The sequence below is a fragment of the Amblyomma mixtum genome, chromosome 2 (genome assembly GCF_055824585.1).
Source record: "Amblyomma mixtum isolate Tamu chromosome 2, ASM5582458v1, whole genome shotgun sequence".
NCBI classification, from domain to species: Eukaryota; Metazoa; Arthropoda; class Arachnida; order Ixodida; family Ixodidae; genus Amblyomma; species Amblyomma mixtum.
Window position 1 is genome coordinate 278,445,315 of NC_143013.1, and position 12,130 is coordinate 278,457,444.

Below are 12,130 nucleotides of genomic sequence, written 5' to 3' on the forward strand. Positions count from 1 at the left end.
TGCTTTATTTCTGTTGTTTATGAATGAATCAAGGTCTTCAACTAACAGAACGTTGCACGTGAACTTGATTACCTCTACTACACATAAAATAAAGAAATAGTATTAGTTATAAATGACATAACTCATGACATAACTCTTGTCATAACATGACATAATATCCGGACTCTCCTGTGCAGGAGTATATAAGGGTGAAGCTGTGATTGCGGTTAGGATGGAAAAGTTATGAACTCTTAGTGAGGCAAAAGCACCGAAGTTTGGGCCAGTTGGTATTGATCCATCTTAGTGAGGTCATGTTGTAGCCTCATGTCCAATGCTATTCCATGTTCTTTATCTGGTGGTTGTGTATGCGAGAGTGTATGTATTGAGGTTGACACATCTGTGTGTGTGAGTATGTGTGGCGCACTACACGCCTGGGGATGTCAGCGTGAATTTAACGAGAAATTGTAGCAAGAAATGTGAATATACCGACGAAAATTTCATCAGTAGGCCCATTTGACGCAATACTGATGTATTCCTGGGAATTGTTTTTTACAACAACCGAGATTCAGATTGGTGTGTTGAATGACCCTAGTAATTTCAATATGACTTTAACAAGACATCAATGCAGAAATTCTGCTGAGAATGCTCAGCTCTAGCACAATGACCACTTTTCCGTGGACTTTCAACCCGTCCTCAAAAATTCACCAACGCGAGGCCATCCTGGTCCCAACATAAATTCAACATGGCATGTTGAGTCTGCTCATGAGAAGTCCAACGCTGTCTCAAGAACCATTTTTGTAAGGGATCATTGGCAACACCTTAGCTATTTTCTTATTTGGGCCCGTTTTTCTCGACTAAGTGGCCATTTTGAAAAAAAAATTTACATTAATGATGTCTAAGATCTTCGCTCAGCATCGTTTAAGCAGGATTTCATACCGCCTGCGCTGCGAAGCTTTCGCCCCCGACTACTTAGCCCAATGGCGTGGTCATGCATACAGCCTGAAGAGATTGTTTTCTAGCCGAAAAACTGTACAGGCAAGAACTTTATTTTTAGAATGATTTTCTGTTAAACTGGCAGATATTTTGTAGGTTCCGAAGTTCCTTTGCTTTTGTTTTTTGTAGTATAAGCTCGCCTTATTAAGTTTTGTGCGAAGTTATTAAAAGCTTTGGTTTCGCAAGCAAAACTTTATAATCAGAGATAAAACACTTTGGTGAAGCTCGTATTTTTAAAAAATGTGTGTAACTGGCTTCCGTTTAATGTATTGCATTCAATTTTAAACCTCACGGTTCGCAATTCCAAAAAAAAATATTGAACTAAATACGGCGATTTTTCCCGCAGTATAGACAAACGGGTTATGTAAATGTAAATTGGTTTTTTGAGGAAAGGAAATGGCGCAGTATCTGTCTCACGTATATCGGCGGACACCTGAACCGCGCCGTAAGGGAAGGGAGGAAGGTAGGAGTGAAAGAAGAAAGAGAGAAAGAGGTGCCGTAGTGGAGGTCTCCGGAATAATTTCGACCACCCGGGGATCTTTAACGTGCACTGACATCGCACAGCACACTGGCATGAAATGCTTTTAGGCACCGTTCTCAGCCATCTCAGCCGAGCACATGAACATGGGGCGCCAATTTCCCGGACGAGACGAGGAAGGATTATTTTTAGGAAGGTAAGCAATGCGACCAGTTCTGAAGGAATCTGGAAGAAAAATTGCTAACTGAAGAAGGGCTTAATTACCTGTGCGAAAATGGGGCCTACACTGGGCTAAAACTGAAGGTAAAATTAAACCGGGAGCCCATCGGGCCAAGGTGCTGAACACCGTTTCACGGAATCCAGCGTCTCCTCGATTTCGCTAGTCGACGGCAGTGCATGGAGACCGCCCAAACACTGAGTGGCAACTTGAGGCAAGCTCATTAGGAAAGGATGCAGGTGTAGAAACGCTAGTACAAGGTACTGGAGAAATGGACTGCGCTATATTTCTGAAATTATAAGAAAAGGGCAGAAGAGTCCCTTCCTGACGGGTAAGCCACAGCGGTGAAGGAAGGTGGAAACGCATGGACTCCAGAAGGGTGCACTAAGGTCTGTTGTACTGCGCTGACAACGCCACGCCGCCTCCGTTAAATAGGAGGCATGCAAAAGATCCTGGAAACGCTCTGTGAGCTTCTCCCAAGCGCACATGAGTGATGACGAGGTGCGAACAGCAGAACAAAGCCTGGCCGTCACAAGCGTACCCAATACGACTCACGGGTCCTGAGGGCACGACATGACGTAAGAATTTCATGGCATACGAGCTGTCCCCTCAGGGTGCACACACGGGCTGTGTATTTACCCTTCAACCAATCGAGAGCAGCAAGAAAAAGACTCCCAGCACGCGTCGAAGATCCCCATTCCCTGCACTACGGCACCTATCCGCACTTTTCTCAAGAAGGATGGGGCACTAATGAGCCACTGATATCGCGCCTGCAGTCTGCCACGGGCACATTGAAACAGACTTGAAACAGACTGACCACCACCAAAAACGACAGTTCCGTACAAAAATGACTGTTGAGTTTCAGTTGACGCCTTGTTGAGCTCTTTTGAATCAACTGGAAACCAACATCAACTCAATGCATGTCGAGCCCACTCAACACCTGCTAAACAAAATTTTTCTCGAGCGTAGTCAACACATTAATTGTTGAGCAATTTCTGTTGAATTTAAGTTGAATCGCTTCATGGCAGCCGTAAATTTCTAAGCCTAACTAAATGAAATCAGTTCGACATGCATTGTGTAAACAGAACCTTATCACATTATACATATTAAGAACGCGTGCAGCACCCGTTAAAAATCTCGTAAACCGCTCAGTCATTTTCTTGCATAGAAAAAAGTGTTAGTAGCGCAATATGCTCTTTCAGGCATACCTACTTCGTAAGTTTCGTATGTGCGTTCATAAAAAAGGGCTCTCAATTAGTGCTTTACTCATGTTGTTTATGAATGAATCAAGGTCTTCAACTAACAGAACGTTGCATGGGAACTTGATTACTTCTACAACGCATAAAATAAATAAATATTAATAATAATAATTGACATGACCTTGCTGATCGCCGCTGCGACGCGCGTCTTTTGTTTCCTTTTTCTCTTTCCTCTGATTTTTTAACTCTCTTCTATCTGCACGTGGCAGCGGTGGTGGCTCGGCAGGAGCCAGTGGGAACGCCCGTGCACTTTCCTTTTCATTCTTCTCTCAGTCACAACAACAACAACATTGCGCTTAAGATGAACTCCTGGTTAGTTCATGCTAACGCTGCGTGTTCCTCTTTGTGTCGGGGCGCTCGTACTGTGGCGCCAGAGAGGTGCAGCGGCTCTACAAGGACGGCCGCAGAGGGCCATGTACCCCATGTTGCGGCGGGTGCGTGCGCGCATGTTCGCCCAGCTGGGCGTGCGTGGACCTCGTGTCGCTGGAGGAGCACCAGTTCCTTCGGCGCTGGTCTACCCGCTTCATCCTCGTAGGCAGGGGCCGTGTCACGGTGCGGCCCCTGCCATATTAAGTGTAGCGCGTGTGTAGCGCGCGTGTGTAGCGCGCGTGTGTGGTGCGCGTTGTTCGTGCGCGGGTTTTTGTGCGCGGTTTTCAACCCGGCGGGCTTCCCCCCGCGTATGGACCCACTAGAACTTTCTTGCACACTTTTTGTTTTTGGACATTTACGTTCCCTGTGAGTGTGTGTGCATAGGGCGACATCAGTTGCCGCAATGTATCTTTGTTTTTGTAGGGACACGGATGTCCCTTTTTGATCCTGAGTCCAAATAAACTTCTCTTATCTCTCGCGTGTTGTTCCCTACTGTTTATCTGATGGATGTGTGAGGCGGTAGTGTGTGTTTGTATACACGTGTTTGTGCATATGTGACATCACTGGGGATGTCAGCATCACGTTAACGAGAAATTGCACCAATATGAACATACCGCCGAAAATCGCATTGGTAGTCGGTCCCTCTGGCGCAATACGAATGTATTCCTAGGATTTGTTTGCTGTTTTACCCCAGCCAAGATTCAGAATGATGTGTTGATTAACCCCAGTAACTTCAAAATGAAATCAATATGAAAGCAATGCAGAAATTTTATTGAGAATGCTCCACTCTAGCACGGTGGCCACTTTTGCAAATGAGTTCAATTCGGCCTCAATAATTCACCAACACTAGGCCATCCTGGTCACGACAAAAATTCAGCATTGCAATATTGTCGCTGCTCATGAGAATTTCAACACAATCGGCATTTGTGTACGAAGCGTTTAACTGTCATCGCGTCAACTAAATCGCAGTTCCGTACTTTGGCGACATACTCCAGAGCGCGAATTAGTGTTGAAGATTTGAAAGGCACTTAAAAGAATTCATCTTTTTCTTGTGGTCTGTAGACGAGCAAATTCTGCAAAGCCGTGCGGCGCTCTGCCTCACGCCACTATTTTTATTTATAATCTTGCAGGGTGATCAAATGTTATGCTTTATGATCACATTTATTACGACAAAACCAAAGCATGCAGAAAAGGCTTCTGCGCAACCGTCGCGGTGGCTCGTCAACCGAGCCGGAATACCCGGGTTCGGACCCGGCCGCGGCGGCCGCGTTTCGATGGAGGCGGAACCCAAAAGGCGCCCCTGTGCTGTGCGATGTCAGCGCACGTTAAAGATCCCCAGGTAGTCGAAAATATTCGGAAGCCCTCCACTACGGCACCTCTTTCTCCCTTCGTTCTCTCACTCCCTCCTTTATCGCTTACCTTACGGCGCGGTTAAGGTATCCACTGAGATATGCGAGACAGGTACTGCGCGATTTTCTTTCCTCAAAAGCCGATTTACCAATTTACTTCTGCGCTTCTTTCATCTTTGACTGGAGAAAAGTGGTTTCAAGGCGAAAGGCTTTAGTGGCTCAAACTCACGGCCATGACTCTGTCCGTCCTTCCATTACATCTGAAGTTAGTCATAACTAGTCACAGGTCATGACTAACTAGTAATTAACTAGTCGCCGACTAATTAGCCATGGCTAGTTAGTCATTAACCAATCACGACTTGCCAGTCATTAACCAATCATGACTAATTAATCAACTTATTATTCATGGCTAACTAGTCATGACTAGCTAGTCACAAACTAATTAGCCATGACTAGTCAGTCATAAACTAATTAGTCGTGACTAGTTAGTCCTTAACCAATCATGACTAGTTAGTCGTCACTAGTTAGTCATGGCTAGCCAATCAAGTCACAGTAGCAGCCAAAGTGGCGTGTAAATGCTTTCACCTTGCTCACTTTAGATCTCCAAGTGCACCCTGAATTTTGAAGGTGCGGAACAGGCTACGAAAAAACAAAAGGAGAAGTAGCTGTAATGATGAAAGAAGCTCGCACAAGCGGAAGGCTTCAAGGCACAGCGTACTATGCGTGAGGTTTTCCGCACGAACTGGTGTTAACGCGATGGCGTTAAGGCTGTCGCTCTGAAGAGGACCCGGAGGCGTTGGAGCCAACGGCGTGCGAGAAAATGCGCACAGGGGGAAAATATAGTGACGTCACACGTAGAGCGGCGGATTAGAAAAGTGAGTAAAACGTAGCATAAATTGTGGAGACAACTTCTCAGCATTACTCTAACGTCATTATTACATGTAAGACTGCAAAGTAAACAAGTGCACTGGAAAGAAAATTGGGGTGAGATGGGAATCGAACCCGTGCTCTTGCATCTCGAGTCAGGCATGGTAACCCCAAGTCCCCGAAGTATGTTCGTTAGACTTCGCTCATCAAACTCTGCAATCTTTTCTGAAGCACAATCCTATCTTTACCGCTATGTTAGTGTCACCAATAAACGAACACGGTCAGAGCACGTTCGCAAACTTAGTGCAGACGCTTCGAAGTCGGTATTTTTCGCAAAATCTCCCTCTTTTTCTCCTCCATCCATTCGGAAACCCGGCTATGAAACTTTCACCCGTGTTATCCTCGAATACGCCGCGGCAGCCTAGAAGCCTTTTCAGATATCTGAATCTAATTATTACAGTGAGTTTTTCGTTTTTTTTTTTTCAACGCGCACCTTGTCTCTGCTGGAATTCTTGCTCATGTTTTACCGATTATTTATCGTGCGCACATTTCCCCGCCCATCCTGCGTGTGAACCTTCAGTTCATTGCCCCCTTTTGCAAGCTAGATAGACCTTGCGTTATTATTTTGTACCTCCTCAGAAGCCAGCTTCCCTGCCGCCCCAGAGCGCAGCCCAAGCGAACCTCGCCGAATGCCGGAGAGCGAGGCGCTCACGTCGGCGAGGCCGCCGACGCCGGAAGCGGAAGCCGCCGCTGCCAGCGCCAGCTCGAAGCGTGGCAGCGTCCTGGTGGCGCGGTGCGTCGCCATGGCAACGGTTTCGGGCGTCCGCCGACCCGCCGCAGATCGCCACATGGCCACATGACGAGTCACGTGGCTGCAGCCGTGCCTCTGCAGGCCGAAGGCGCCTGCTATTAGGTGTTCGGCCGCCGACTAGACACCACCGCTGCTCCCTGCGATGACCTGCTGCTGCTATGGGCGGCGATGGTTACCTGATAAACACGCCCTGGATGCCTGCAAGCACGGAGGTCATTTTGCAGCCCGTCGACAAAGGTGAGGCCGCTTCTCCGCGCGTGCGCGTATTGTTTAGTGCGTCCGGTGATGTCGATTTCTTGGCGGCCGGCGCATATTCGGACCGCTGGGCACCTCCTCCTTTCGCTTCTGCTTGCGCGGTCGCGCGTGCGTGCGGGGTAGCCTTTCTCCTACGCGTGAGCATCGCACATGACTCTCGAAATATATTCGGCTTTCACGGTAAACCACGCTTGCGATATATAATGCCTTCTTCGTCGTAGACGAGCAAGATATTTTATAAATCGGAGATGCAATTCCGGCTCTTCTTTCATTCTTTTGGTCATTATTTTTACGCAAAACCGGTTCTTTGTTTTAATATTCGAAATGAACCAATTAACCAGAGCGCTTTGTTCCGCACAAGAGCTCTTATGCGACTCTAGATATCTACCATATAATGCCGCATCCTCTAAGATTTTATCCCGTCTTCGCTTCCAGACTTCCTTCCTTCTTGACAGAAATTGATTCCCTAATTTTCGGCAAGATTCAAAGGCTATGTTTGAATTTATTCCCAAAGTAATCGCGTAATATCCTCTCCGTGGTGTTGCCCAAGACCTTGTTCATCTCTGCACCTAAAACATCGGCTGTGTCCTCACGCGCCCGGTTTCAAAATATTCGGCTAGCGCAGTAGCGAGCAGAACTGTGCCACCTGTCTATCCCGTTTCCGTTCTTTCGCTCGGAAGTATAGACAGAGGACAGATGCTAGTCCGCAAAAGATTTGTTGCTAGCGTGCCGGCTCAGCCAGCTGGTCAGTACGAAGCTGACGAAAATACCTGCGCGTCCCCATCGTCTCCGGAACACCTTGATCCGGTGCTGGTGTGAGCAGGGAGCTCCCACGTGGTTCGATTATGGCCACTCCCTCCTTGTTTTGTTGATTTTTTTTATTTCGCTCCTCCCATTCATTCGCCGGCGGTGGAGAGCCAAGCATTCTTTTCGGCATAGAAAAGTCGTTACACAGTGAAGCGCTCCCTGCGGATTCACCGTGATGGGTGGGGGGCGACGATTCCGACCCCTCGACGCCGCTTGCAGCCCAACCCTTCACCCTAACGGTCGTTGCTCGTTTTTCTGTATTTGTTTTACTCTCGGCCTGTTCACTGGCTTTCTCACAGATTCTAGCACACTCCCTTATTTTGTGTTTTTTGGTTTGCGGCTTGCGGCTCGAGTTTTTTTTTTTTTTTACTTTTATCCTTCACCTTCTTTCACTCCCTCCGTTATACGTTCCCAGCTTCCGATGCATGCACACAAAGTTTCGGCTACGCAAAAAGACAAAGAACCTATGCAATGCAAACCAATGTGGCACAAGCAGGAGCATTAGCTCCTGCTTGTGCCACATTGGTTTGCATTGCATACGTTTTTGTCTTTTTTTTCTTGTTCTCTGTCAGGCTGCTTGGTTTTATCGTCACCTTCGTTATGTCGGGTGGAGCGTTAAAGCGGAAGAAAAACACATGGCTGGATCTGGACATCAGGAAGCGACATTGCGATTGCCGCTGGCCAATGATGCGTCCTGAACGTACCGCAAATAAAGATATATATCCGGACCACGGTGTAAGAATATATTTAGGTGTTGACACTGCGCTCGGCGGCGCGACCAGGACTTGTTCGCCGCTCCCTGCGCTTCTCTCGAACGCTGACAGATGGCGCTACGCACCCGGGGCCCCTAGTCGCCGAGCTTCGGCAGCCGTAATGCAGATGCCACGGGATCTTTCGGTGCCGCTGCGTGTACGCGTGCTTTGTGAAGTGCGGCAAGACAACGAAGGATTGAAACTGCTGTCGACACCAAATAATTTTGGGCTGCTTCGTGTTTTTCTTGCTGAGACTGCATGAATGGGCGGAACAGCAGCGAGGACGCAGCCCTGTGCTGCTTCCGAGCTCGTTATCGAAATGCGTTCATAGCAAATTTTTTTTTCGTTCATCCGCACGACTGCTGTGAGCATAGTTAACTACACTGCCTCTTAAATATAAAAGGTCGGACTCAACGCGCCCACATTTGGCCTGAAGAGCCTACGCGTACATTCAAACATTGCTTGAGCAGTGTATTGCGCCAATGCTGCAAGATGACCGCCGTGTTGAGAACATGGTTAACTTCGGCCACCTGGAGTTCTTTAATTTGCACAGAAACCTCAAGGACGTTTCCGCATTTCGCCTGCATCAGAAATACTTACTCCGCAGCCACGAATAGAACCCGCGCTCTTGTGCTGTATTGCAGAACGCCACTGCCGCTATACACGCGAACGCCGGGACCAAAACAAAAATCCAAGTGTGCATTTGCGGCTTTTTAATAGCAAGTGCAGTCCACAATTAGGTACGCGAAACGCAAATAGTTACTGGAAATGCCACTGGCGTTGTTTCTGCCAATCTTATCCCTCAGGTCGGCACCGACGATGCTGAGTGGTTGTCTCTAGCATTAGGCCCGAGAACGTTGGTGTAATGCCGGCTGCGGTGGCCGCGAAACAACGCAAAAGGTGCCCGTGTGCTGTGTGATGTGAATAATCCCATGTGGTCTAAGTTTGGAGCCCTCCATTGCGGCATCTATTAATGCCCATATGCCCCTTCGGGACATTAACAGCACAATTTGCTTTTTTTTTTGCTCAAATGCGGCCTGAATAGCCATTCTGTTGAACAAACAAATTTATTACTACAAGTAGCCTCTCTGAGAGATGTGATTTCCTGTGGTCACTAGGTTACGCACAAAACACAGTGAATCACAACCTACTGGGCTACTTTCGTGTAATCAAGAGCCAAGACCGTGACTGCAATTGTGATGATCACTGCATTCGTTTATTTGGACGATACACTGAGCGAATCATCCTCTATCATCTAGGATGAGCACAGCTTGGCCTGTTTCTTTTTTTCTTGACACTGCTTTGTCATGACTGCATTGGTGTGCTTACAATGCTGCCTCATACGCATGCTGACGTAATAGTGGAGGAGCTGTGCGAGTACTTCTTCCTTGTGATCAGCACATGGGAATGTCATCGTGTATGTATCTATCACTGCTTCTATGGTGTCCCAGTACACCGTGTGGCAGTCTGCATAGTCAACAAAAAACCGCTACGTATGCTTTAGAAGATCAAATATGTTGACGTTAGGGTGGGTAAGACCCCCTGCTTCAAAAGCTAAGGGCTTAATCATGCTGTATGTTAACAACAGCTAAATTATTTAATGTCCTGGGCTGGGCAGTTACTATTAACCTGTATTGCAAGCAACTGTATCTCGTTATCCAGGGGCACCTATAGGTATCTACCCTTATAAAAATGGTCTATAGACTTTCTATAGACTTTTTATAGACTCTATAGCCATCCTATAGACTTTTCCTTTTGTCTATAGACAGTCTATAGAAAATCTATGGACTAAAGTCTATAGCTGCTTCAATTTCCTTTTGTCTATAGACGGTCTATAGACTCTCTATAGACTAAGGTCTATAGCCGCCTCAATTTCCTTTCGTCTATAGACTGTCTATAGACCCTCTATAGACTAAGGTCTATAGCCGCCTCAATTTCCTTTCGTCTATAGACTGTCTATAGACCCTCTATAGACTAAGGTCTATAGCTGCCTGAATTTCCTTTTGTCTATAGACTCTCTATAGACTAAGGTCTATAGCTGTCTCAATTTCCTTTCGTCTATAGACTGTCTATAGACACTTTATAGACTAAAGTCTATAGCTGACTCAATTTCCTTTTGTCTATAGACGGTCTATAGACTCTCTATAGACTGAAGTCTATAACTACCTCTATTTCCTTTTGTCTATAGACGGTCTATAGACTCGCTATAGCCTAGGGTCAATAGCTGCCTCAATTTCCTTTTTTCTATAGACTGTCTATAGACTAAAGTCTATAACTGCTTCAATTTCCTTTCGTCTATAGACGGTCTATAGACTCGCTATAGACTGAGGTCTATAGCTGCCTCAATTTCCTTTTGTCTATAGACTGTCTATAGACTTAAGTCTATAACTGCTTCAATTTCCTTTCGTCTATAGACGGTCTATAGACTAAGGTCTATAGCTGTCACAATTTACTTTCGTCTATAGACGGTCTATAGACTCTCTATAGACTACGGTCTATAGCTGCTTCAATTTCCTTTCGTCTATAGACGGTCTATAGACTCTCTATAGACTACGGTCTATAGCTGCTTCAATTTCCTTTCGTCTATAGACGGTCTATAGACTCTCTATAGACTACGGTCTATAGCTGCTTCAATTCCCTTTCGTCTATAGACGGTCTATAGACTCTCTACAGACTACAGTCTACAACTACCTCAATTTGCTATCGTCTATAGACTGTACACTATAGATAGTCTACTGCCTATAGACCAGTCTATAACAATCGTAATTTTATCTAACAATGTTCGATACACTGACCTTCGACTAAGTCCAGAACAATGTCAATTTCTTTTTGCACTGTATGTTGAGGGGACCTGCATCTAGTGACCGCAACTATGTCGGGATTCCCCCACCTCCTTCGCTATTACGGAAATTAAAATGTATTGCGTAAGGCCATTACAACACCCTCCTGTATATTGTTTTCAGGAGCCTTGACAAGCTCCTTTTCGTTATACCGTGGCGTATATTGTCAATACAATTAAATATTTAACGCTAACAAGTAAGCCGAGGAAAAGCAGCCGTTCTTGAAGTAAGGGCACCCGCAAACTGTACTACATCGAACGAATACGCTGTCCCTTAAAGGAATCGCTCGACAAAATTCCATTCCATCTTTCAATCGTTACTGTCCAACGTGCTGAAATCAGAAACATTTTATCAACGGATCTACATTTCTCTTTAGAACGTCCTGAAAATAAAGGGGGAAATACGGGTGTGAGAATTCAAGGAAGCGCCCATGCCTTATACCCGTGCCACACGCGCACAAGAAATGGCAGTAAATGCTTAAGGCCTTAAGTTTGTTAAGGCCAATATTTTCGGAGTTGGTGCTACACGTCCACATTTAATGCCATTATCGGAAGTGACGATGGCGATAACGCTTGCAAAGTAGTTAAAAGTTTCATCTGAATATAAACATTCTTAATGAGCACAATATATCGGGAATGTTGTTCAAATGTAATGTAAAAACGATTTTCCAGAAAATACGGCTGTTCCTGCTTTACAAGTCGAAAAAGTAGCCATAAACTCGCATGTCAGCACATAAGTCGAGAGTACCTGTCAATAAGGCTGTTTAAAATAGCGCTCTTCGCATCGAAAATGCGGTATAGATGCCTCATCTGACTGAAAGTTAAGAATTAACCATTTACTACTGGTTAGAAAGTTGTTACTAACAAAGCTGCATGCTTTTCTGCATGTGGAATGGGAACGAGAGTACGCGTTGCACGGGCGAATGAGTTGTGGCGAACTCAGTAGGTCGCGAATGGCAGTAAGGCAAATGCCATTAAATTTATGCGTGTGGCACCGCATGAATGTCATTAAAACATTGCCATTAAGTGAGCACTTAATGGCATTAAGTCTGTCCGTGTGGCACGGGTATTAGAAACATCTTAGATTAATCTCAAAGAGCCTGGTCCTTTCTGCGATTAACATCTGCCATTTCTACCTTTGCAGTTTGTATTCAC

The 12,130-nt window shown here is 45.9% G+C and overlaps 1 long non-coding RNA gene across 2 annotated transcripts in view; it reads left to right on the top strand.

Annotated features, from left to right (window-relative positions):
* The first annotated feature begins 6,183 nt into the window (after window positions 1-6,183).
* Window positions 6,184-12,130, top strand: part of LOC149364096 (uncharacterized) — a 103,157-nt gene continuing 97,210 nt past the window's right edge. For both annotated transcript variants that reach the window (XR_016288603.1, XR_016288604.1), the window contains exon 1: window positions 6,184-6,559. This is a non-coding gene — a long non-coding RNA (uncharacterized LOC149364096). The remainder of the gene's footprint in view (window positions 6,560-12,130) is intronic.